The sequence below is a fragment of the Streptopelia decaocto genome (genome assembly GCF_964273445.1).
Source record: "Streptopelia decaocto genome assembly, chromosome: 2".
NCBI lineage: Eukaryota > Metazoa > Chordata > Aves > Columbiformes > Columbidae > Streptopelia > Streptopelia decaocto.
Window position 1 is genome coordinate 39,509,417 of NC_138655.1, and position 27,943 is coordinate 39,537,359.

Here is a 27,943-nt window from a genome sequence, read left to right on the forward strand (position 1 = left end):
CTCTGAATTCAGGCAAAATGTTAAACAGAAGGGAATAATCAAATATGATTTCTACGGGCTCTACTTTCACACAGTATTGCATATCCAAGAAGATTTTATAGTTCTTTAGAGGTCAAAGAAAAACACAGGCAAATTAAGTCCATTACATAATAGAATATCAACCACATGATGCAGTGCAGACTGAACTATCCAATACCATTTTGCCCAAACAAGAGGTTAAATAAGAAAAGATGCTTAACGAAGTTAGTTTCAACAAGAGAATAAACATTAGGACTGAGAAGAAAAGTAGTATGCTTAAAAAAAAAAAAAATGTTTAGGTTTCATAAATGTACTCCAGTTTATATTTAGAAGACTAAAGAATGATAAGAAAAATTTTTAACTATTACAGCTGGAGAAAGAATCCACAGGGAGAGAACTGTGAACAATGAAATAAAGTACTCATCCTGTAAAGGGAATAAAAGCAGCTTTAGGGTGTTGCACATGAGATAAGCTAATGTCTACAGTCATTAGAACATACTACAACCATTGTTGCTGTCATTATTCTTAAACAATCCATCTTTAAGTGTTGAAAGGATAAGCTGCCAAGAAATAATCAACACAGATTTTGAGAACATACTATGTCAAGCCCGTATAATTTTCTCCTGTGAAAGAAAAATCATTCTTTTGGTTGGTGGAAAGTAATAGATCTAAATTAGCTTGACACTAGTAAAGTTTTAAACCTGTCTAAACAATATATTAATAAACAAACTACAGAAAAGATAGCCCAGATGAAATGACTACAAGATAGAAAGTAAAAAAAGAAACAATTGGACTCAACAAATTTATCCGGGACAACAGCAATCACATCACCCTTTGGAAACAAAAATTAATAAAATATGAACACAGCAACAAAGAACTATAAGAGATTTAGAGAGGATAATGTAAAGAAATATTGAAAAAAAGATGACTGCTTATCCTGAAAAGTGGCTTTTCTTGTAATATATATCAAAAACACAATGATCAATATTCTCTGGATCCAGTGAGAGTACGAGAAGTCATTATCTTAATTTGTAACAGGAGACATTTATGCTAGCTATTAGGAAAAAAAAAAGTTCCAACTCAAGTTAAAATAGCTCACTAGTCTTCAACAGTGAAACACAGTGATTTTAAGAGACTATTCTTTCAATTGTTTGTGTTTTGTTTTGTTTTGTTTTGTTTTAAATAGTATAAGTAAATATCTGTCTGGGATGGTCCAAGTTTGAATCCTCAGTCTGGTAGTAGGAGAATAAACAAGATGATCTCTTCAAAGCAACTTCCATGCACAGGTTTTTTATATTCTCTGTAACTTCAGAGTTATTTTCTAAGGTTAGAGCTTCCAACAGGCTTCACATGCCTTCAAAGGAGAGCAAGGTGATCAGAGAGACTGTAAATCAATGAGCCAAGAAAGCATATGCCCTTTCTTGATATTGTGTCTTATAAAGCTGCACTTGGAGGATTAGGAGAGTTCTAGACAATCTTGAGCAATGGCTGCTCTGTGGTATGGGTACACCAAAGAGGAAAAAGTAGCATAATTCTTCCTAGAACAAAGAGTAGCAATGGAAAATTGTAATTGACCTTTACCAGTCTACTATTATGCTCACTTCTTAATTCAAAACTGTCTAGAACTCATCTGGATCACAGTTTCTGGTGCAGAGAGTTACATTTATAGAATCACAGAGTCACAGAATAGTTTGGGTTTGAAGGAACCTTCAAAGGTCATCTAGTCCAACTCTCATGTATATATTATTCCATGCTGACACAGTGGCATCTTACATGGTTCCAACTGCAGTCTGCAGTACAAGTATTGTGTATACCAGTACCACTTTAAAGAGACCACAAAGCCTAACATAAGACATGTGTAACTGAATCTGTGCACCATGGTCTAGGTCAACAGGCAGCAGCTCCACAGACTGATCTTACAGCCGTCCTCTTCTTTCAGCCAAACATACCGACGCCAGTTGCCTTCACAGGATGTTAAACTTGACAAGACATCACTGACATGATTTGTCTGCTGTAAATGTCCTGTGGCCAAACTGTCCTCTGCTGTGGAAAGGCTTACTGAAAGAAACATCTTAAACTTCAGACTAAGTGTTGATGTAGAACTTCAAAGGCTGGAGAAATCAGACATTTACCAAGTTGTCTGAGTTAGTAAGTAGCAGTTTATTTTTAGTGCCTTCAGAATTGGCGTGAAATGCCTTCTCTGGCTAGCATTACTGCTCTGACTGTACGAGCAGTCAGTTAATATGTTAACATATTATACTTGCCAAAATAAAACTCCTAAACCGCACCCACTGACATTAATGATAGACTGTGGAAAGGTTATTAATAATCTGAGTTCAGGTTTTGCTACCAACTGTCAAATAAAGTGTTATGCTACTGAATTCATAATACAACACTGGAGTGAGGGAGTTCTCTGCATTTAAAAGATTTATTGATGTAACTATATTAGCTTTCCATTGTGTATTTTATGTCAAACAGCATAAAGTTCTATTCTCGTTTGTACCATTATTTGCTGTTCTGTCTATTATCCCTGGAGGAAAAAAAAAAAAAAAAAAAAAAAAATGACTAGGGACAACACCAAGTTATTCTTTCAGCATTTGCACTTCAATATGTAAATAATTTTTTTTTCAAAGTCCTTAATTTACCTGACCATTTTTCAAGACCTAACATGTCTAGAGCTGATTTTCTTTTCTATGCTTGTTCATAATAAAGTTTACCTCTTTAGTCACAAGTAAAGCTGGCTGGGATTTTTTTTGATGAATCGTATTTACCTAGAAAAAGCAATTTTCTAAAAAATTAAGAATTGGTGCAGAAATGTATCAGTTACCGAACATTTAGACAGGAAATCCTGCAGTGGAATGCTTGACTTCTTAGCTTGGTCACTGAGAGATGAATCTGAATTTTCTGTGTGCACCACCAGTCCTCAGACACTAGCTTGTTCTGAAGTTAATTCTTCAACTCTCCTCCACTTTAGACACCACTGACCAAAGTGCTCATCATTACAATTCAGATGTCACTATGACACTGAAAATTAGTTTTTGTAGCTTGGTTTCCTATGCACCAACTCTTCCATCTTTGGGACTAAGCATATAATCACTACTCTGGTTATCTTTTCAACACTCTCAGTAGACGGGTTTATTTCTAGTTAGCAAAAGGCTTCAGCATTTCTATGATGACTTGATATATTCCTCTGGGAATAAAACATGTTGTTTAAAGAAATAACAAGCCATTTTGCAAATTAGAGGAAGGTTGCAACAAATATTTTAAGACCCTTGGATTATATCGGTTCATTTTGTTGCATCAAAACCTTTGTCACCATATGTTTGTTGTAAATTAATTAATGCAGTAAAGGCATCCTTTTAATTTTTCTCCACAATTTACAGCTTATGTCTCTGACACACTCCTTTGAGGAAGTGACAGTAGACCTTTATTGCAATGGTAAATACTGAGGCTATTCCAAACCATTTTTCTTGTAAACACTCTTGGAAAATCCATCACTGTCTGTCAGAGAGCTGAAGTGCACCAGTTCCAACAACGTCATGGGTTTGTTTCTTACATGAAACAAAACCAGGCAGCCTATCCCATCTCCACAGTATCTGTGGACCTGCCAGATAAAAGAAACCTGTGAAGACGTTTGTAAACCAGAACAAAATTAACAGAACATTAGCTAGAACAATGAGGGTTCAAAACACTGTAATTTGCAAAATTTGTTAGTACTAAATCACTTTCAGTAGTGCAGGCCAGATGCAATAGGTGAAGGAGAAACCACTGCAGGGAAATGAGAAGCTTGGTAGTTTATAATGAACCACTATTGCAGAAGATAATAATCATTTAAAAGCCTGCCACAGCATTCTTCACCTACTGCACTACAGACACTGTTAGTGCTTGTGGATATTGGCAATTGTTACATGCAATTACTCATATTACTTTATAAAGTGCTCTGTAACTGCACTCTAGTGATTCTGACAGTGTTTCTGTGTCCCTTGGCTGTTTGAGTGTCTCATTGTATAACCTCATGATGTTGTTTTTGGAGTAAAGCTGTAAAACTGCAAAATGCAACAGAAATGTTCATGTTCTTAAGGTGACTCTGAGGAGTTTGTTTAACTTTCAACATATCCCTCTTAATACAAAACTCAGGTCCCAGCCCCAAATACTCATTCACAGCTGCTATAAATTAATTTATACCCCTGATGATGGTCAAGGCTACAAATTAAAGCATCGGAGAAACAAGTTTTTTAATAGGCTACTTCTAACACCTCATTGTCTCTTATTTTCACATTTACAAAAACATGGGATAGAGTGGATGCAACTTCACCATAGACCCATTCAAGAGCAGAACATTTGCATTCAGAGGCAAACAATCATACCATTGGTACTAAATAAACTTACTGCTAATATAGAACAAGTATTGCTTTCACACCTTCAAAGGGATAAAAATATAAAATGTGAATTTGAACAAATGGGCAATAAAACACATCTGAAAAAATGAGTGTATAGGCTATATATTGCATATGATGAAGAGATGAGAGAATTCTTGCAGATGAAAATCTCCAGGTGTTTCCTAATTCTCTAAGTGGGCATTTCTGGAGCTTAAGAATTTCACACTTGACAGATGCAACTTCCTGAACCTTCTGGTAACACTGTAGATGTAGTAAGAAACCCCAAGAGGCAACAGTGGCTTTTGTTTTCCTTCTTTGCACTTCATGCAGGGCTTTCAGGTCAGCTGCCTGCCAAGAGCCTCCTCCATGCAGCCTACCAGGTCCAACGGTGTGTACATACGAAATACAAAACTTATCTGGGGGTGGAAAACACTGTAAAATTGTGAAGGATCATTATCGTTTCAGAGACGCCAACTTTGAGCAGCAGGTTTTTGGTACAAAATACTGATTAGTTTAATGGCAATGACTACTGACAACTGCTACCTAATTAAAACAGTATTATCACAAGTTTTTGCCCTGTGATGAAGATGTACATTTCTGGAGATTTGATATTCCAATAAAGTGTCTCTTTGTAAACACTATTTGAGTAAAAATAAGGATCATCATTGATATGCAGTCTACCTAGTAAAGCTCCTCAAAGTGTCAAGCTGTTCTTTACTCCACCAGTACTGCTACTCTTTCCTGCAAATGTAAATAGATCATTTGTAGAAGAAAAATCTGATTTTTTTTTTTTTTACTTCAGCTTTGTTGATATAGCAAAAAGACTTGCAGGTTTACATTTAAATTAAGGTTTATTTTGATCACAAATTTGCCCCTCAGTGGCACAGACATCAGGAGATAACAGGAGAGTAGTTTTGCTGTACTCTTCAGCTGAGAGAATCTATGTTCCCTAAAAAAACAGAGGCCCTACTCTTCTACCATTGCTTTCTGCCTTCAAGGCCAAGATGGGCATGCATTCCAGATTTGTCACTTAAGTACATTCCCTCACCTTTTTTTTCCAATTTTATCACCTTCTCCTTTGCTTGTATGGATACATTTCCTCTCCTCTAGTCAGTCGTTTCAGTTTTGGAGGGGGGAGTTGTGGGTCTGAATTAATTTTGTTTTCAGCTTAGTAAACATAGCAGTCTAGGAATCAAGCAGCAAAAAGCATTGAGTTCAGTCATAATTGAACCGAAGTCAGAAAAATCTGATCTCTCCAAAACTGTGCTTGGGAATATTGAAAATGCAAACTCTCTGTAGGAGCTGTAGCAAACAGAGGGCAGCCCTTTTGTGATTGTCATCCTCATAGCTTTCCACAGAACTGCTTTCTGGCAATAGGACAAACCCAGAAAACTGCTGTCTGAGTACATCAAAAATACAATTGCCTCATACTAGTGCATAAACTGTTGATAATTCAAGTGGAAATGGTGGATGAATAACAAAAACTTTATGCCACACCTTCTTCATTGGGGAAGCAGGGAGTATGCAGTAACATCTCTACACTTCGTAATGTTGTTGTCTTTTGAAAAAAGGTGTGACTATATTCTGAATGAGTCGGCTCCTGTACCTGGCATTTCTTCTCTCTTTCCAACGAATTTTACTAAGTGGGGTTTTTGCACTCTTTTTGGAACTGTCCATCCATTTGAGGCAGTGAATATGAGAGGCACAGTTTGACCGTATCAGAATTATTGCACTGGGTTATTGCAAGGGCAGTAACCACCTACCGTGGGTGGAACTGTTTCTTCCTTAACAGCATGTCTCCAATTCAGGTTTAACTTTACTTTGTCTTCTGTTTGTTCATCCACATTTCTAAAGATTTAAATAAATGTGCAGTCACATTTGTTCATGGAAAATAACAAATGAATAAAACTGCACTGGACAGATTTGAGTTTCACAATGTATGCCAAAACAGATGTCTTCTTTTCAATGGCTCTGGAAAGAATTATTAATATGGACCTTCCTTGGTTATGAAAGAGACAATTAGGAGCTTTAATCCAATATCTAATATTTCAAAAATGTTATTTTTATTAGATTTCAGCAGCAACGAATACCATTAGATAGATCACCAGAGTAATAAGCAACATGATGCTGGGTTCCACCCCATCTGTGATATTTTAAAAACACAGTCTACCAGTGCCAACCTTCAGATTTCTCATGGGAACATTTATAAGAATACAAAGCTTAATAAGCAGCACTGATGCTGTATTAAGGATTTGTGTCATTTACACTACAGAATAAACACACCCTATAAAGTGGCATGTAGGATTTTATTAGTGGAGAACTGAAGTTTGGCTTATATGAAAGATTTGATTCTTTTCAATACGGCACAGACCTATCATTTTTTCAGAACTTTTGCTGCTGTACCAAGGCAAAAGGGTGGCAAACATTTAAATCTTTTGTTAATGAAACAGCTTTTAACCCATGGAGAAATAGCTTTAAATATGGTTTATAATCTGTTCAATGAATTTGATAGCTGGTCCCTACTGGATACTTTTCCATATTTCAAAAACCATTCTGCTTCCCAAGTTTGGCACAGCTAGCAATTTTTGGTGATACAAAGCCAAGAACTGAAATCGTAGGGTGTTGGAGATTGGGTTTACGGACTATTGGAGAAGCTGTGAAGAGGAGAATATACAAGGTCTGTCACAGCCAACTGTCCCCACCCAAACAATTTAAGGAATAGAAAGGCTAAGTGATCTGCTCAAAAGGAGCAGACCTATGCAGGCTGCCATATAGATGCTAGAACTAATCCTGACCTGAGAACGTGCACTCCAATAATTCAGAGTAGGACCATACTAAAGCATCGTTATACCAGATGAACAAGATTATATACTCATTCTCTCATCAAGAGGTCCAAATGCTTCACAGTCAGTTCTTTATGGGCATGTATCATATAGCTACAGTTAAGCCAAGGCTTAGGGGCTGATACTAGAGTTGTGGTTCAGGAGTTGTATTGAAGTCTTACTCCTCAAAGCCACAGATCCAACTGTCAGCAGAGTGAAACACTTCATGACTTTTCTGTGCCTCCTTTGGATGAGTGAGCATTAGAAAATGCTATAGTTTAGTCTGTGGTGAAGAGAGTGCCAAATATTATGTGGTGTCTGAACTAATCCTGAGGAATCTTCAATATTAGAATCAGTGCTGCTTCTGATGGGAAATGTCACTTGAGAAGTTCTCTGGCAGAAGCGTCTCACTCATGAGGCTAGGATGGAACAAGGACAAGGTCTGAGAGAGCAGAGATTACAGTGACTTTAATTGCTTCCACTGCTACTTTTTAATGGTTGCATCACAGTTCCAAACATGGGACTTAACTAAATTCTAGCGACTCGTAACAGCCCTGGCTCCAGCTCTCATCCTAGTGTCTTGGTCTTGGCTCATGAGAACCAGGAGATAAATCTCTTAAATCTCTCCCTCTTTTTTTTTTTCTCTTGAAAGCTGAGTCTATTACCACTATAGACAATGACCCATACATATCACTAATTTGAATGTAGGTCCTAAGCAACGGCCACTACCAGTCAGGTTTCATGTTCAGAACACCAGACATCAAAGACTTTGGATGGATGGATGGATCGATGGGCTGGGACTGGGGCTGCAGTTAATTTTCAGAAGGCCAGAGACTAAATATCTGGATCTACCATTAGGTCTTTAAATTACTAAAAGCTTGAATGTAGGCTAAGACAAAAGGTCTTATTGATGAGTGCTTTGACAGGTGTGGGTGACTCTAGCTTGTTAAGTAGTTAAATTAGGTGAGGGTTTGTTGCAAGATGGATTGAAGAACTGAGTTTATATAGCTGGAATCTTTCAAAAGAGCTACAAATAGTTCTGATGAGGACTGAGGAAAATCTGTTCATATAATATCTACAGCAGGAAGGATTTTCTAGATCAAGCTAGGATTTGATTAAGATGCAAAAAAATACCTTGGTTTTCTAGGGCTCTTGTAGGCTAGGAAGAGGGCTGAGATTAGTAAGGCTGAATGGTTTATCTAGGACAGAGCAAATATCATGCAATATAAGACTGGGATTAGGCTAGAGTTCAGGCAGGTGCCAAATAGCTCTGAAATGCATCACTGCATCTTGAAAATACCCTGTGTTGAGATGACCATTCTTACAGGCAAATTAAGATCAGTAACTCTAAGAGGCACATAGTTCACATGGCTACACTTTTATTTCAGTCAAAGGTAGTATCAGTGCTAGTATTTGAGACACCATGTGAAAAGAACTACATTGATAGAAATTGATGCAAACTATGTAGAAATTACTTCAGAAGGAAAAGCTTATGAAGTATGAAATATAGTTTTCTTAGATCACTGATAATGTACCTTTGACATAACTAGCAAGTTTGGCATCTCAAGTGGCCTAGACTTAGCCCTGCTGGTCAGAACTGCCCCTTTACTCCCTTTATTGATTGGTCAGTGCTATATTCACATGTGTACATAAAGAAGTTTGATGGCAATATGTACAGTGCCTTCCTGTAACAACGACAGCAAAACATTAAATCATCTAATCCAGAAAAACAGTCAGCTGTGGGTTAGATTAGGTCTGCCTTTCTCTCCTTGCAGGATATTAGGTTATAATTCCACCTGTGCAAAGGCTATACATCATTAATGTTGAAATAAAATGATGTAAATTTAACAATAGTATTCTACCACCATGCAAAAATATGCAGATATAATAAAAGACAAAACGACTTATCATGGCCTGCTAATTATCCTTGAATATGTCTATTAGGCATGTTTCCATTTTGAAATCCCATTCTATATTTGCAAGCTTTTTTTAAGGCACAATAGAAAATTGGCTGTGTGTGCTGGGCTCATAAAGCAACTTTCTATGTATTCAGGACAACTGTAGTTCTAGTTTGCCTGCCTGTTGCTTCTCCTCTTGCTTCTATTTAGTCTACAGATAGATTTACTGTTTTCTTCACACACAAGTTATAGTGTTTTCTGCACACTGCTGAATGTGTAATGTCCTGCAGGTTGGCTGCCAGAGTGATGGCATTTCCCTGGAACACATCAGGCAAAAACATCTGGGGACACTCGTAACAGTAAAGGGTCTAAAGGCCATGGTCAGAACCAGGCTACTTATGGGCTCGGTCCTCTGCAACTTTGCCCTGTATCCCACACTGCACACAAATGGAGCTTAATTCTCTGTTCTAAAATCCATTTTTGTGCAAAATATTACAGATCCAGAAGTACCAGAGTTGGAAGGCCTATAAAATATGAATTTTTGCCATGACTCATCTATGACAAAAATTATCGTTGTGACCCTACCAGTCACAAAAATGGACCAGAGCCACATCATGTATCTAAAACATCTCAAAAGTCAAGAGAAGACAGGGAACTACAGATGTAGTGAATTGCCATGAAAAGACAATGACAGTAGTTCCCTAAGGAGTTCAGGACTCCTCTCAAAGTGTCAATCAGAAGCAGACACAGCAATAGTACCAATATCAGCCTCAACCTCCCTTGTGCAGGGGGAGTTTGTGTTACATATGCACCTACACACAGACAGATGTGCATCATGCGCACATGATATAGTCCCAGTTTGGGGACTGTCCTTGGCCTGGGCTACGTGCACTTTATGGAAAGTATCTGTATCTATCAGGGCAGAGCACTATACAACAGTGCTTGCTAGAAAACGGAAAACTGGAGGACAGAGCAAGGAAACACTGTCCCTGTGCATGGGGAATTATGTGTGACCATGTGCAGAGCTGCACAAAAAGCACAGTGAAGAACACAGAAACACACAGAAGCCACTTCTAATCTTGTCTAAAAAGACAGGGTTTTACTACACCAAGAAAGACTTAGACCCTTGGTCACAGTATCCAGCAGGAAAGTGTATGCAAGAACGAAATTGTGGTTTGAAGCTGGGAAGTATGCTGTTGCTTAAAGGGAATAAGCTTCCTATACCCAAAGTTAAACTTGTCAGGTCCTAATTAAAACTAAACACATTCAGTGAATCAATAACATTAGATGAAGATTTTGCTCTATTCTCTATTTCAAACCATATACACAAATAGCATACAGTTTTCATATAGGGAGTATAGGTAGTTTCTGGTCTCTATTTTGCAGTTATTAAATGGTTCTAAGGACATCTGTATGACAGATGCAGCTCCTGATGAAACTTATATATATCACCCACTAGTGAAGTATTTATTTTAATTATATATTTTAACCTGCTCAGATTTATATCTAGTTTGTTGTGGGATTTTTTTTTTTTTTTTTTCACAATGCTACATTTATAGCTTTATAGCAAAGTTATAGTTCAGGAGACACAACCTTCCATGTGGAGGTAAGTATTCAAAAGTAAAGTAAGCTTTCAGAAAAGCTTTTCAACAGTTGCAAGCTGTTTCTTGAAAATGTCTAGAATATGCAGCTATGTTTTCTCCTAACTTCCATTTTCCCTTGCCTGATGCTTGACTCAAAAAGGAGTTGTGGGTGTTTGGAGTTCCAGGAAAGATCAACTGACAGGCTCTTGACTTTTGTAGCAAGAAAACAAAATTGAACGAACTATTTTGAAACACTTGAATGCTTTTAAAGTGTCAATCTGTAGAAGAGAAACATATATTACAGGATGTGTGTTGTGTTTATTTCAGTGCTATGCACACATTTCAGATGACCTTAATAGTCTACCAGTGATTTAAGTTCTTAAGAGTGACCCTCTTTTTAAGAATCAGGCTACTCAAACCTTTCAAATCAGACCGAGTAAAGCAAACAAAGCAGAAAATATATTAAAGGACATACCTAGCTTGAAAATTAAGTTGAAGCACTTTGCTGAATATAATGAACCTAAAGACATGCTTGAGGTCTTTCTTGAAATAGGACTTACATCATACCATGCAATCACGGAATCATGGTAAAAGGATAGAGATACACAAAAAGAGACAGATAAATTTACATTCTTTAAATTAATGTAATAACCATATCAGTGCTTTAAACGCACTGAGCATTTCACCATGTTGCACTTTCAGTCCATGAATTTCATTTCTAAGCATATAATTGCATCTTTTTTCTTCATGCACATCAGCTTATAAAGATTCCGTGACTTTATAGTCTTAAAAAAGAAAGCAATGCACTGAAAGGAAGAATGAAAGAAATATGCTACATTCCACACAGAACTTTATGTGTTTTCTGCTATAAAACAAATAAGAATTTAATGGTAAACTGAAAGGAAAAGAAAGTGAGGATACAGTGGAGAACCTATAGTTGAACCAATGAGAAGAGCGGAGCTGGACCAGTGATGACGACTGGGGTCAGGAGATCACCAGACAGATCTGCAGTGATGAGGCAGGTCCATGGTGGAGCTGGGAAGTCGTGTCAGCAGGTAGAGGCTGGGGTCAGAGGTCCTTGGCACAGACACAGCCACCGCACAACTCAGGTGAGCACCATGGTCCAGGGCTTGAATTTGAATGCAGTTAAATGCAGTTCCTGAGCAAAGTAGAGGAGAGTCCCAAGGAGGTGTCTGAGGTCTGTTTCCCAACAGGCTGTTGCAGGTCACAGAGCCCAGGAGTGGCACCTGGTCCTCACATGGGCAGCCAGACTCTTGCCTGCAGGAGAAGCCGCTGAACTTGTGGGACACGCAGGTTCCCTGCCGGATAGATAAGGATGGTTTGGTGCCCAGAGATGGGTTTCACCTAACTACACCAGATGCCTCATCTAAGGGATCCCAAAGGAAATGTCAATGAGTGAGCTGAAAATCTTGCAGAGTAGACATCCCTCTGCAGCTCTGAAATAAGACTGCTGTATAAAACCGGGACTCATATCCAGACCTACATCTTCTTTTCCTGGAAGGACCCACTTATGTTACTTCATAGCATGGTGGCGGTGGGGCAATCTAATCCATATCAAGTTCTGCTTCACATCCTGATATCTCTAATTTAATCTGCTTAAAATGTGGGCTATATCCCAATGGTGCCTCTATTGATGCTTTAGCAGCACATTCCCCCTGCAACCTGATTCCGGATTCTTGGACCTTGCAGTTTTGGCAGAAACTCACCAACTTTGGCTGAAGGTCTTCTGTTTGGACTGAAGGGGGACAGTAAACCATCTTTTTACCTCTATTGCCTTTCTGATGGCCCATGAGATAACAGCGTAAGGTTAGAAATCCAGCAGGACACCCTTCCAGGTGAGGAGCAAGGATAAATGAACATTGGCATGTCCCCTTCTAAAGCAAGGGCTGGAACCACAAAGCAATTGTATAAAAGGTGGTCACCATCACCACAAATTTCATTTGAAAAAATAAAAAGCAAGCAAATTTACCTTGGCAAAAGAGGCAGCTCAGTGACAGGGGTTGGGAAACCAAAAGGAACAAAGGCACCTAACTCTGAGCTGCAGGAAATGATGATTCCAGTTGCCAGCTTAGTTGAACAAGTCCAGGAAAACACAATCAAATGGGTGAATTCCCCAGAGACTTAGATCTTGTGCAGTATCCCTGACCCAGTTGCTTCCCTTCAAGCATAAATCTTTCACACACCTTTTAGATTATATGTCATTATAAGAACAGTGAAAAAGAAACCTCTCTATGTTACAAACACTTGCTAGGGAAAAAGTCACAAACAAATATTTGGTAATTAATCATTCATGATGAAGCTGATCTAATGAATCTCTGAGTGTATGGAGAATGAACTGGGACACTAACAGATAGGCTTTTGTAGGCCACTTAAAACAAAAGACCACATGTTCCCAAATGTACGAGCTCACTGGAGACCATCCAAGATGGGCAAAACTACTGCTATCAAAAGAGCAGAATGAAAAGAGTCAGGCACAGCTGGCAGAAATACACAGTAAATTTTCTTGAGGATAATTTTTAATTATATTATGATGGTCACAAGAGAGAGGCTGAACTCTTGTCCTGATGGAAATTGATTACCCTCCACAAGGTGTGGAAAGCCTCCAAACTGAACCAATGTTTCCAAAAGATAGTCTGGCTCCTAGTCATAGCAGGTTAGCAATGTCCTGTCTTTCTAGCTGTGTAAAAGCCAATCTAATCAGGTGTGAAACATTTGATGTATGGAAAAATTAACCAGCATCTAGAGAGAAAAGCTGGCACAAAATGAAGAAATCTGGCAGCTGAGACAATAGACCTGGCAAAATTTACAGGGGTTTCATTCCAGTTTTGTTGAAGGTAATTCTTTTTTGCTTTCTATTCTACATAGCGTTTCTCTTATTTTCTTTTCATTTTAGGCTATAAATCCAAATAAGCAAGCAAGCCAGTCTACTGTGTTCTGTGACATCAATCTGTAAGAGAGCACAAAAAGAATTTTCCATGTATTTCTCTCTAGACACTTTCTTTTAAAACATGCTCCCAAAACTAAGCATCTTTTTATGGAATACAAATAACATGAGTTAAAACATCTGAGCGTATAGGAATTACAAAGTAAAGACAAAGTAAAGACACAGAGATCACCTAAAGGTTCACCTAGAACAGATTGCACATGAATGTGTCCAGGCGGGTCTTGAATTTCTCCAGAAAAGAAGACTCCACAACCTCTCTGGGCAGCCTGTTCCAGTGCTCTGGCACCCTAAAAATAAAGAAGTTTCTCCTCATATGCAGATGGAACCTCCTGTGTTTCAGTCTGTGCCTGTTGCCCCTCATCCTATCGTTGGGCACCACTGAAATGAGTCTGGTCCCATCCTCTTGACATCTGTCCTTGAGATATTTATAAACATTGATGAAATCCCCTCTCCGCCTTCTCTTCTCCAAGTTGAACAGACCCAGCTTTCTCAGTCTTTCCTCATAAGAAAGATCCTCCAGACCCCTCATTACCTTTTTAAACCTCCACTGGACTCCCTCCAGTAATTCCTTGTCCTTCTTAAACTGGGAAGCCCAGAACTGGACGCAGTGCTCCAGATGTGGCCTCACCAGGGCAGAGTAGAGGGGGAGGAGAACCTCGCTCAGCCTGCTGGTCACACGTTTCCTAATGCACCCAGGATACCATTAGTCTTCTTGGCCACAAGGGCACATTGCTGACTCATAGTCAACTGTTGTTGACCAGAACTCCCAAGTCCTTTTCTGCAGTGTTGCTTTGCAGCACGTCTGCCCCCAACCTGTACTGGTGCCTGGGGTTATTCTTCCCCAGGTGCAAGACCCTACACTTGCCCTTGCAGAATTTCATCAGGTTCTTCTCTGCCCAGTCCTCCAGCCTGTAAGTGGTCTCACAAACCAACGGAAAATCATATTATTTTTTAATAAAGCACTTAGCTAAAATCAGTGTCTTGCTGACTGGAGAAGAATTGCTGATGGAGTGTGGCAGCTCTTTCACATAATTATTTGTCTAGACAAAGAATGTATGCAATGTTTTGTTTCAAAACAAAAACGAAACCAAAACAAGTACCTACATTCAGGATTTTCTAGCACAGTGTTTCACCCAAATGCTCTCCTAGCACTTTCTGAAGATCACTCTTTTCTGGCTGTCCTTGGATTTCTTCTGCCTTCTTCCTTGAAATGCCTGTTGATTTTTTTTCTTTTCTCTGTCTGCACACAACTTCCTTGGGAAAAATGAAAAGAAATTATACCCATCTCTTCGTCACCCCAAATTCCTCTCATACATTTCACCTTCCTGCATGTGCCCAGAGTTTTAGGAAAAGGTTCCTATTGTTTCATATATTTTCCCCAAAAAAGAAAACTATAGTTTTCCTGACTAGTGGCTGTACCATAGTTCAGCCTTACTGAGATTTTCATATAACTCCTAGAATAACATGACACAGAGAAAATAACCAACTGTTTCTTCACTGCAAATCTTACCTAGGTCAAGGCACTCACTGATGAGCAGTTCAGTTTTCCTAACACACAACTGAACATTCACACTGCAGACCAGCTTGATTTGTATCCATGTATTTTCCTCCTAGAACAATGTGGTAACCTGCACTAGTAATTAACAACTTAAGCAGGATGGTTAGAGCTTCACTAGCACAATTTTTCACACTCTGCTGTAGAAGCAACTGATGTCCTTTCTACAAAAGCAATAATATAAACTCCAAACTTAATTTGCTCTGGTACTGCTATCACAGAAAGAGAATTGTGTTGTACTGTATTGATCCTACAGTGGCAGTAATTACAGCAGCTGGAGCAGCTGCTCCTACATGTGGTAGATGTGTGTCCACATGTGCACATCATCAACTTCCATTACAGAGGAAATGTGGTGGCATTTTACATATATATTGAAGATGTACAGTAATATGAAGTAGCTTGTTTTTCACTGGGGATATACATATGATATGTATGCCACTATCACTGGACACTTCTAGTATAAGAATGCCAAGGTATGGATCCAGCACAGGGCAAAAGTGCACAGGAGCAGATAAATATGTGATAGACAAAAGATGTGGGACAGATGGGAAGATATTCTAGTAGACACCCTCTAGACAAAATGTGGCTCTTATACGAACTGAGTGCTGAGGAAGCTGAGTATATTGCAATCTCTGCAGTTTCTCTGTTCATGAGGTGGGAAAAAGTTGAGGCAGGACAACTAACAGTGTGATAACATTTCAACATCATTTTGAGTAATAAGCAGTAATAAGAAACACTTCCAAAATTGCTGTAAGACAATTTTAATGAAGTTATGTGAACAGCTGGCCCTGATCCTCTAGCATACTGGCACACGAATACAGAAGAATATGTGCAGCTACTCACAAGCTAGGGACTACTGACCTCTGGAAGCAAACTCTTCCAAACCACTGCAAGTCAGCAGCTAACAAATTCTACACTGACAAGCAAACAGTCAGAATTGAGATAACAGAGGTTTGAAGACAGTTGTTGATGTGATTTAATTATGAATGTTGAATTTAGGTTGCTTTCCCCAAATTAAAAGGAAAAAAAAATTAGCAAACATCTCATTGCTGAGGTGAGGATCAAAGGCAGGAAGTAAGAACCAAGTACATTTCCTTTACTGAACTACACAGTCATGGGCATGGAGAGGTGTGGTGTTCTGATGGGGTAAAATGATGCTATGCTCTGTTTCAGTATGCATTGTCATTAGACTACGTGCTTGCAATGATTTGAAGAAGAAGTTCTTTTACAATTTCTATATTGTAATTTATGTCATGGAATTATTCTTTTTTGTTGGTGGTGGTGGTGGTTAGTTGATTGGTTGTTTGGTTTGGTTGGTTTTGGTTTTTTGTTTGCCTGTTTGTTTTTCTGCTCCTCCTGATTCTGATACATAGATATGTTGTCTGAACTTCATCTAAACCACAGAATATTTTTGTGACTCTTTTATTTCTTTCTGTCTGGACCATTATTCCCTATATTATTGGCTGAGACAGAATGTCATACCAAAGGTATAGTGATTTCTTCCACAGAAAAAAAATTTACTCCTAAAGTTCTTCATCTTGTTAAAGGCAAATATTCATACTTTTTTCCTCTGGTGTGTTTCTACTTAATCCCTGTACAGCAACCTTCTCAGATACCACCCTACAAAGAAGTGTGGTAGATGCATTCCATTTAAAAGACACTCAGACCTGTTGCATTTGGCAGGGTGGATGTCAGGTCAATGAGTCTGAGTCTATTACACAGGTTACAGTGATTTTAGTTATTTGAGGGTTGGGGTGCTTTGTGAAGTGTTAAATAAGCTGGAGAACCCTGATTAGGTCAGAAAGCAATTTCCAAGGCCTTTGATGAGAAACTATTTGGCCACACTGTGAATGAATGACCAAGGAAGAGGGCTATAGGAGCAGTGGTAGGGAGTCTGCAAGAATCTCAGAAATCTTGAATTTAACTTTTAGGAAAATCTTGAGATTTGACAGCTAGGAGAAAAGACATTTTGTGGTGAAAAGAAATAGGGTATTGAACCAGCATATGGGACTTGTGGATGATAATACCTTCTCTTGCTTGTGCTCTGTATGCTGGACAATGTCATGAAATACAGTTAGTGTGTTACCAACAGAAAGTGCCAAGAGGCCCTGAAGGAATTTTTCACTTGATATTGCCACTGGAATTTATAAGACAACCCCTTAACCCACCTGCACAAGCAAATCAAAATTCCAAGTGCACATAAGACCAGTTTTAAGGAGCTTGTGTCTGACAGGTAAAATCCAAGGAAGATTCCAAGAGAAACATGAAAGGAAGTCATAACTGAACAAACCTTTCCTTTCAAATTTCAACTTCGAACATGCTCCTTTAAACTATATTTTCTTTGCTTACAAGTTTCTTTACCTGTATCACCCTTTCTACTCCTTCCTTTCCTAAGACTAGACAGGAATCTGTAGAATACCTAAACAAAATACAGTAAAATTACATCATACATAAGGCTGGTGCAACAGTGTTTTAAAACTCTATGCACATCTACATCAGTACTTAATTAACACAAATTATACTTATTACCGACTACAATGTGTATCCAAACTTTAGTAACAGTAACATAATGATATCTTCACAACTGTGTTCCTGTGAATATCATTGTGTCTTAGGCACATACAGTGAAGCTCATCAACAAGGGAGGGAGGTGTCAGTAAACACCTTTCATGAAAGAAGTCAAAAGAAGAAAATGTAAAGGTATAGGGGTGTTTTTTGTTTTGTCTTATTTTGTTTAAATTTTCTGGAGTGTCAGTAGGGGAAACTCCTGGCCTTTGAAACCTCACTTTCAGAATATTGGGAGTGTTGTTGAGGTAAAATGAAACTGTAGCTCCATGAAAGCCTAAAGGTGTCAGTCTGTATAAAGTAAAGCTGAGTATTGCTGCACTTTTGGTGGAGAGGACTGCTGAATAGCACAAGCACTCCCCGTTGCTGGGATGGGTGTTATGCACAGCTGTGTGGGCAGGACATGGGGTGAATAAGAAAGTTGTGCTGATCCTCTGTTTATTTTTCACCTCAACTGTTGATTTTTCACCTGGATTGTTTGAATCTGAAGGTGTCCCTTCTGCATAATACAGTTTTGATCTTTTTGTCAGGCATCCACAGCTCCTTCAGACACTTGCCCCAGAAGAGACAGGGAGCATCTGAGAGCCCCCATCTTTGCCACACTCCTGCGATAAAGGTACACCAGGGTGGGCCAAACAGGGGCAAACAGCCCCACAGAGCTGAGGAATTATGTGTAAGGAAGCTTGGGCTTACACAGTGTTTATACTCTCCAGTCTCCTGCTGTGTGAGCTCCAGAGTGATTTTTAAGGGCTGCTTCATGGGAATTGTGTTGTCATGGCTGGAGTCAAGGTATGCAGCGCTCATCTGTTTGAAGAAACAACAGGGGAGAAATCTCTAGATGAAGCCCTTGAGAGAGTTTCCTTTGACTCTTTCTAGGCTTTTTAGAACTGAGAAATCAAGCTTAATTGGAATTTAAAGACATTATATGGTAGGAATGACTGATGACACTTGATAGTTGAACCTGAATCAAAAGGACAAAAAAAGTCATTTGTAGGAAATATTTCAAAATGGGGCTTTTAAATATCTTTTTTTTTTTCTATTTTTTTTTCTATAAAATCCCATGGCGCTTTAGATCATTATTCAGAATTCATAAATAACAGTGTAATGCCCATTTAAAAGATACAAAGACATGAAAAAAGTGTTTTTTCACAGAGCTGTAAAAGCTAATACATTTTTACATCCAAGTACATTCTTAGAATTAATCAAATGTTGCAAAAAAGTCCTTTACTTTAATTCCATGTACAAGCACATAGACAAAAAGACTAAACAACGGAGTTTATTATCTTTTTCTTCCTTATCTTCATCATGGCAGCTGTGGGCAAAAAGACCATATGAGGCTAAAGGGAGCCTGACTTCCTTGATCCTTACTAGTTTATTTTCCCATGTATAAACTATCTTTTAAACTATAAACAAGTAACTTAATAATACTACTTTTTTTTTTTCTTTATTTTTTTTTAAAGCCAGCTAAGCAATTTTTGGAAGTAGTTTAAACACAGAAAACTGTTCGGTAAACTCAGAAAGAGATACACTAACATCAGACGTCAGTTGACAAAACTCACTTTCAAAAGGCCTAAAAAATCATTAAAACCCCTATGAGGTACAGACAAAAAGGTAAATAATAATAATTTAAAAAGCATCTCCACTGTGGATTACTTCATAAATTCTGTCAGTCCACTACATGTTGTATATGCTTTGCAGATTATGACTGATCCATGACAGTCCTGAGACGGGCCATTGCAGTTTAAATGTAATATTGGACATCACCATGAGAAAAGAATATCCCCAGGAGCCGAGGACAGGAGGTAATAGAGTGGCTCTTTCAGTGGTGTGTGAGACACGGCAAAGTGCTGCATAGCTGAACAGTTCCCCTTTGTTCTCTGTTCAGCTATGGATCCGATTTCTCTGAATTGGGCTTATTACAATAAATATAGATGCACAACATGATTATTTATGGGAAGAAAACAGACAAAAGAGGTTGAGTTGCTGGTACCTAAAACCTCATTTTCTGAGCTTCTCCCCTTGAGGCCCTTTTCATTTGTTGCACCATTGTATTCTCATTCTTTCTCAATGATACAAGCCTAAGCTGTTCATCAATTTACCCACTCCCCCAATCTCTTTCTCTCTCATGTGCGCTTCCTCTCTCTTCCCATGTTAATAGTTCCCCTGAAATCCTATCACTTTGCTGGAGGATTGATGTAAGTCTCCAGCAATTAACATAATTACAAGCCTGATTATCTTCTAATTGCATTATGAGTATTTGGTTATTCACTACACAAATTAGAGAAAATTAAAGAGGAGCAAGATCCTGTGGTGTGGGCGGTATGCTTTCTAAACTGTTATGAGCATCTGAATACTGTGAGATAACAAGAAGGTGCAGACGTTTTATATTCCTATTGGCTCACAGTTGTTCTTGTCATTGTACATATTTTTTTCTTCTTTCAACGGTGTTTCATGTCACTGAAAGATGCAGTTTCCTTTGTTTGTGCAGGTTGACTGACAACCTACTGTAAACTAAAGTAAATGCCATATTTTTTTATACATATTGGGTAGAGTAAAATGTTAGTTAGGAATTTAAACAAAAGGCACCTAGAGAATAGGCTTCTGCACTACTGAGAAACATCAATAATTAAATACATAACTAAGGGATACTGTTTGTGTGACAGAGGAACAAAACAGTAAACAAAAATCAAGACTTACAAGTCCTTGCCTGTCTCTTTCTAGCATTTTTGAGGCTACTGCATTACTACTTAAATACACAGGAATAAGTTTAAATAGTGAATAATTACTAGAGGGCAGTTTTAAACCTGAATAGGAGGGGGGCATAAGCAAGGTAGGACAGGAGTCACTTTACTGGTGGAAATGCCAGCAATTAAAAGGAGTGCTTGAAATGTACAAAATGAAAATTCATGGAAAGAAAATTAAGTAACCGGATACAGTTAAATATTATATTTTGTAAAGGAAATATATGGAGTTTGCCCAAAATATGGAGAGAAAAACTCACAACAGGGAACAGGAGCAAAAACTTACAGAAAGGATTGTAGCTTCTGCTGTTGTTGGGGTTGAAGAGTGTGACTGCTGCTGGAAAAACAGCCATCTCATGTAGGACTGACCATCCTGTTACACACATCAGGAAGCCAGTGAGGTAGGAGGTGGGGGGGCCTGTCCAAACCAAACCAGCTGAATTCTCCCGAGCAGCCCTGTGGGCACCCTTTGCTGATTCTTCTTGAGCTTTGGGATAACTCAGTACCTGTCTTGTTCTGAGCCAAATCCTGCTTCTGTTCTTCATAGGACCCTTTTTCATTTTATAGACATGTTTTCAATAGAAGTTAACCTGCCAGTGCTCAAAACTGGTGTGCCTGAATGAATTTACAGGATATAGCAACACTCCAATATCAGTGAATATAACTTTGGCTTCTGTACCAAGGGACCTCTGGTCCCCTCCTGGTCTCAAGATTTCCAGTCAGTGCCACGGGCACCCAGGCACAATGGGATAAATTGATGATATTTGCTTATTTAAAAATGGTCAGCAAATAGCCTTCAGTAGGGAATTTTCCCTTTTGACCTAGGAATTTCATAGTGTGGAATTCAAATGTGTGACCCAAGGCTTTGCAGCTTGAAGCATCCACCACGGAAAACTTCCATTCACATAATTTCCTTGTACCTGCCTGGTACATTCAGCTGTGTTCCACTCCAGGTTTGTTTGGAAACTTAGGAGGTAATGAATATAACTTTCTTAAGTCAGCAAAATGCTTAGTGCAAAACTCACTGCTATTTGCATGCAAAAGGAAAGATTAGCTGTAATCTCTTCCCTGCATCTCCTTATGTATCACCGCGATTTGCTATCCAAAGTATTCCCAAACACCTTCCACCCAGAAATTCACAATTCCTGTCTCCAAACACCTCCTATTGCCTGAGCCAGTAGTTGCAAAAGCAGAAGTGTGGATCCTAAATAGGGTCACAATCCCACAAGTAGGTCTCACCTAATAAGGCTTACTTTTTGTGGGTGAGGTATCCACTCTAAATGTCCCAGGGGCATCCATGGGAACAGGCTCTACACTCAAAGTGATGATACTAAAATATAGTAATTTTCTTTTCTGTTCTTTTCAATATTGCATCTCCTATTTAGCAATCTAGTCCTAATTGTAAAGGAGGATGCAATATCTCAAAGAGTTTTTGATTCACCTTGTATCTTAGAGCTAAGTGAATTTCAAGCTGTAGATACTTCAGTTGAGTTTTGTAACCTCATCTCCCATTCAATACTGTAATTCACAACTGAACAAACATGCTACTTCTTATTAGGGAGGACCAAAAGGAGTATCATTATTTTATACAAAGAAGACAGCAGCACACATTTTGAAACCATGGCAGCAAATCTGGATTTTACAAGCAGTAGGGCACGTTCCTGGCCTCCTGCTGGACAAGGTACTGCAAACTAAAGCAAGGCAATGTTCAGTTGGGTATCAAAGTCTCCTATGCAGAATTCAACTATCCTTCTTACTACACACGTGTCCCAAATTTTATCTTAAAACAAAATGAGACCTGTCTTAACTGAACTTCTCTATTCATTCCTCCTTGAGTAGTCAGGGAAGGAATGCTTTTTTTTCCACGTCCTGTAGGACATGAAGGTATGTCTTGTTGAGTGTAGCTCTCAAGGTCCATGACTGCTGAACATTTGCTCATGAAAGAAGTTGGACACTATTAAAAAACCAATTTAATACACCTTGAAATGCAAAAGGTGAGAACAATCTTAATTAAATATCATTCTAGCATACCCATAACACAACCCCTCATCAACAGAGGAATTTTCTCAAATAGAAATGAACCACGTATACATATTTTCATTTGTTGCTGCCAAATGTGTGTATAAAACTATCTAGGAACCCATCACCATGTGCTTCAACTGATCCATCTAGACAAAAAATGAAGAGAGAAGCCATAGAATATATGCCTACTTAACAGATAATTGAAAAGTATTTTTGAAGGGTCTTTAAAATAGATTCAATGTGAAATTGAATTTTTGCAAGCAGGTAAAATTTCATGTAATTTTTGAAAGCTATATAAGTTTAATAGCTGTAGAAAATGGGCCAAATTCAGCTTCAATGTAAAACACACCGAATTAAATGAAAAGCTTCATTGAATTGGCTGGCAATTTGCCCAGTTGCCACAAGATTCAGTTTTGTACAGCCTTTCACTTTCCTCCCCTTGCTTCTCAAAGCTGTCAGATACACAGATTATAGAAGTTTTCAGAAGTTCAGGACCGGCAGTGCAAGTGGATTTAATAGTCTAATATCGAAGAGGCCCTAGAGAAAAGCCACCCCACAATTCTGTCAGGGGAAGTAAACAACAGATCACCATTTTCACTGCTGCTTTGTAAAAGGCCATTTTGAAAGTTCTACAAATACTTTGTTCTGAATGGCACCCCTGAAATTTAAACTGAAGCCTGGAGTCCCAAGTAAAAGAATGAATTACAAGCAAATAAATGTGGATTTTTTTTCTTTTGCACTAGCACTTTACAGTCCCACTTTGCAAGCAGGTAAGAATTATGAGCATCTGATTATTGATAGAAGACAGAGATAAGTTCCTTTGAAAAAATTTGGTGCAGTATCTAGATAAAATTTCCACAACTCGGTGTCTCTGAGACCCAAGTAAGTTGCCCATGTGTGTTCTTTACAAGTTATTGTAAAGGTAATATTCATGACAGGATTGTATAGAGCCATCTCAGACTGTTTTAAACCAGAAAGCAGTACATGACTTAGCAGGCAGGCCATAATACTGTGCCACAGCTATCCTTAAATTTGAAGTGTTATCTTCCTTTTTGATGTGAACCTCCTCCACCACAGCAAAATGCAAACGAAATATTGTTTCCCTGCTTCGTTACTTTAGTAAGAACGATTGATGACGTGCTTATCTGGCAGGAAAAAATAATTTATTTCACTGTCACCTTAGTTGTTCACCTGCTGCAAGGTAAATAGAAGCTAAGTCACTTTTTATTTATCTAGCATTTGCAAGACACCCATACTGACATTGCTAGCATTATCTATTATATTCGACCACTCTATTACACTGATCGCAGAAAACAAAAATAGTGTGAGAAGATCCATAACCAACTTCACTCAGAAGTTAATATTTGCTGAAAACAACACTTTGCCTTTTAGATTTTTGAACAAAATGCCTTATTTTTTTTTCATTCATCACTTTTCCAATTTAAAATGTATTCTGAAAATAACGGTAATTTAACTTATTTCATGTACTAGGAAAGGAAACGGTCCACATGTAGGAGTTTTCAATGTCTGGGTTTTATCTGTTATCAAAGATCTATTACTATTATTAGTAAAATATCTTTGTCATAGCAGTACAAAAAATGTCACTGATAAATATATTTGAAAATGCAGTCAAGAGCTAATTCCCATGTTAATTTCTCAGAGAAACTTCCCGCCAGGGTGTGGTTGAAAGCAGAGAAAGTGAGTAGGGATTGTACAGAGATTACTGTGTATTAGCGTAAAGCATATCTTTTCCTGTGAAGTGAAGAATGGTACAAGCTCCACACTCAAAATGAGAGTATAAATTTGACTCAACAAAGCAGCCCGCCCGCAGGAGCTTGCTCCATTCTCTCATTTAATAGCACAAATAAAATGCTTTTTTATCCTGCCTTTGCAAATAGAGTCAAACATTCTAAGTAAAGTAAAATCATATATCAAGGAGACAAGCAAAGAATTTATGTTTCAGGAGATCGCCTGATAGAGAAATGTGATGCAAGGTAAGAAGGCATTATGGCAAACAGATATAAGGCCACAGAAGTGAAGGCAGTGAGGGTTTGGCGTCATTTTTTTTTCTTTTTCATGTTGGCTTCAGCACTTGCAGGACTGAGGTCTCGGTCATCACTTTGGGGGATCAGTGATGGGATCCACATGGGCAGAGCCACTGCAGCCCTGTCCCACTGGCAGCTGGCTGGGCAAGTTGGGCTTTTCCAGAAGTCTGTAAGAACCGAATTCACCCCTTTCTTAGCCATAACAAGAAGTTGTCACTGTCTCCACAGATTACAAATACAGGCAGCATTTCTCTCTCTGCCACGGGAAATCTGGTATGTGCTGTCACTTTGCTTACAGTAAATAAAGAGGTTGCTCACTGCTGCAGTGTTTACCTATTGAAATATTGCTATTTCAAGAATACATTACTATCTTCAAAATGCTGTCCTTTGCTTTCAAATTTGTCAGAACTCTGTTTTCTCATGACGATCTTGGAAATATGTAAAAGTTTTCTGAGAACATGAAAATCTTTTACTCCCCTTGAGTTCTCAGGTCACTGTGCTACAGCCTGTCTGAGGCTTCATCTTCCAAATGGTCACTTACTCGTGTAAACAGACAGGAGTACATTCAGTGGGCGAAACTGAAACTACCAGTAATAAGGAGGGCATTCACCTAAGTGGAAAATCCAGGTTCAAGACTCTCATGTGAAGCAGACAGAAGAACAAACTGACCTTTGTGCTCTCTCGGTTCACACATGTCCTTTGGCCAGTTGGCTATGCTTAAGTTTTGTTCAGTTTTAACCAGAAAATCCTTCTTGAAACTCAATTTTTGTTGAAATTGGTGCATTTCTGGGAAAAGAAAAAAAGCCTTCCCATTCCAGCTAACCAACATCTTCACTAAGAGATTCTGACACAGTTCTCATGGTAAACAGATATTTTTATTATTATCCAGTAGTGCTACGTTTATGCGGAGTACATTACATTCTGTGTTTACTTGATCTCAGAAGATATAACAGTAATATATGGAACAGTTACGTACAGTGGGAAGACTTGAGGTATACACTTGATAAATTAACTTACTATTGTTGTATGTTTATGGAACACCAATGAAAGAAAAAAAAATAATTATAACACTTGATCTTCGATGACAATATTATACTAATGCATCATATTTAATATATTCTGAAAATACTTTTCCTTTCCACTGTAAAAATCACTGCCTCCCAGTTATTTTTTTCAAGACTGTCATACAATCATTTGCCAACAGCAGATACTTCATTTTCCTCACAATTCTGGGACCAAAAAATTAAGATATATTCTGACGTATACTTCACATCATACCAGGTCATACTCGTGTGTACACCATGGAGACATCTCAGCATCCTCATCTTTTACCAGCCATGTTTGAACACTGGCCTTGCTACTATTTTTCAGCACCTGACGAGCAGCCATTATTTTGGTCTCTGCTTTCAAGCTAAACCAAAAATGTAGAGCACCGTCTCAAATGTCTCTGTTGGATAAGAATGTAAGCTCATTTTCAACTGTCTTTAAGACACATTGGATTTTGAGATACCACAGTTCTGGACTTGCTGTGCTCTTTGGGGCTAATAGTAGAGGACAAAACTAGAGAGAGCGCTAATCTAAAATAATCTGGCAGGAGGTCCTTCTGTGAGACAACAGGGACTTTACATGAGAACTTGATGCTTTCTGCACACTCATATCTTGTCAGTAGTTGAAGATCTGGCTGTCAGTCTGTAGAGTGATTCACTTGGAGAACATTTACAGTGAGCCACCAACTAGCTAATAATGGCTGGGAAATAAGATGCTGGCACCCACATTTTATCTCAGGATTGCAGCAGGTGGCAGTCGTTGTGCCATAGTTTTCTCTATTTGCTGGAGAGAGTTTCTCCAGCAACCTGGGCAGAATACAACTTCAGCATCAGCAGCAATGAGTTGAAATTTATTTTCTCTGTTCACTGCATGCTGATATTACCAAGTAAATTCCTATAGGCTCAACCATGCATCTTGCACTAATTTAAGCTCTAAACCTCCTCAGGCAATTTATATTCCCACATTTTTCTCATCTCCAGCATCTGGTTGGCCTGCAAGTGAAAGCCTGGGCAAAGAACTACCGACCCCTTTAAAATGTTTTCTAAGTTGATGACCTATTTTAACATAAACGATAGCTGCAACTTTTTTTCATAAATTTGGATTTTTGCCTTTTGTTTGTTTCTATGCTGCTTGCAGCCTCATTTTGGGTACTTCAGTTGATTTTTGTCACCTTGGTTGAGGGTGTTTAGAGCTGCCAAAACCCTGCAGAAAAGGCTTATGTAACCAGGGGTGATTCTTTGCAGTTTGGTGAAGAAAGCATAAAAAGTTATCACTTGTGAGATTCTGTTTTTCTGTTCCACCGCTTCAGTGGACAGTCTTTCTTGCTGTGACACACTTGATCTTTAAAATATTAAAAGAGATTAGATGAACACATGGAGGTTAGGGCTACCAGAAGCTAGTTCTGAGTATATGCAGGCACGTCAAATCGAAGACCACACTGTACTTGCACTGTTTGCTATAACCTACTCATGCCCTTCAAGGGTTATTTTCAGAGATACGAGGAAGTGTGTCCCAGAATAGTAATTCTTACAAACTATATTTAATCTCCAGAAATTTCTTTCCTGTATTTTGAAATTAACCAGCATACTTTCTCTCTGACTATTTAGGCCAACATTATTTTAAAGGGTATCACTTTGCTTCATTTTCATGTTTACTTACGGAGAATTATCTAATGCAACTACTGCAGTCCATTTAGGTGCCTGTTCACTATCATTTATTTCAAGTTATTTTGATAAATGGATGTGCTGATGTTTGCTAACCACAGAACATGATTTTAGAGAACATCTTTGAGTCATAGACCAGGAGTTTTCACATATGCTACAATTAAAGTGAAAAACACTGCATGGAATTCAATCACCCTTTGGAGAATACAACCATCAGGGACTCTGGGCTACAGAAATATAATATTAAATGGAGACACAAGCCACCAGCTCACCTTGTACCCATCCCACTGTGATAAAATACATCCTTTTAACAAGTAAAAAACTTCAAGGATTTTGCATTTACTGACAACAGCCAGTGAAAGTGATTTCCATGTATTTTTAGTCCTCTAAATCTCAAGGCAATTTTAAAACTGTATTGATGCTTTCTTTTAGGTACTGTAGATCTAAGGAAAACTGTAATAAAGTAATTGAATAAGTAAATAAATAAATAGAAAGATACAATGTACCTTCCACCATCACACACTCATACCTTTTCTCCCCTTCAAGTCCATCTTTCATAAGACTCAGTCAGTTCACTGGAGTCCATATTTTACTCAGATGTCTTTAAAGCACCTCTCCCAAAAACAAAATGTTGGACAT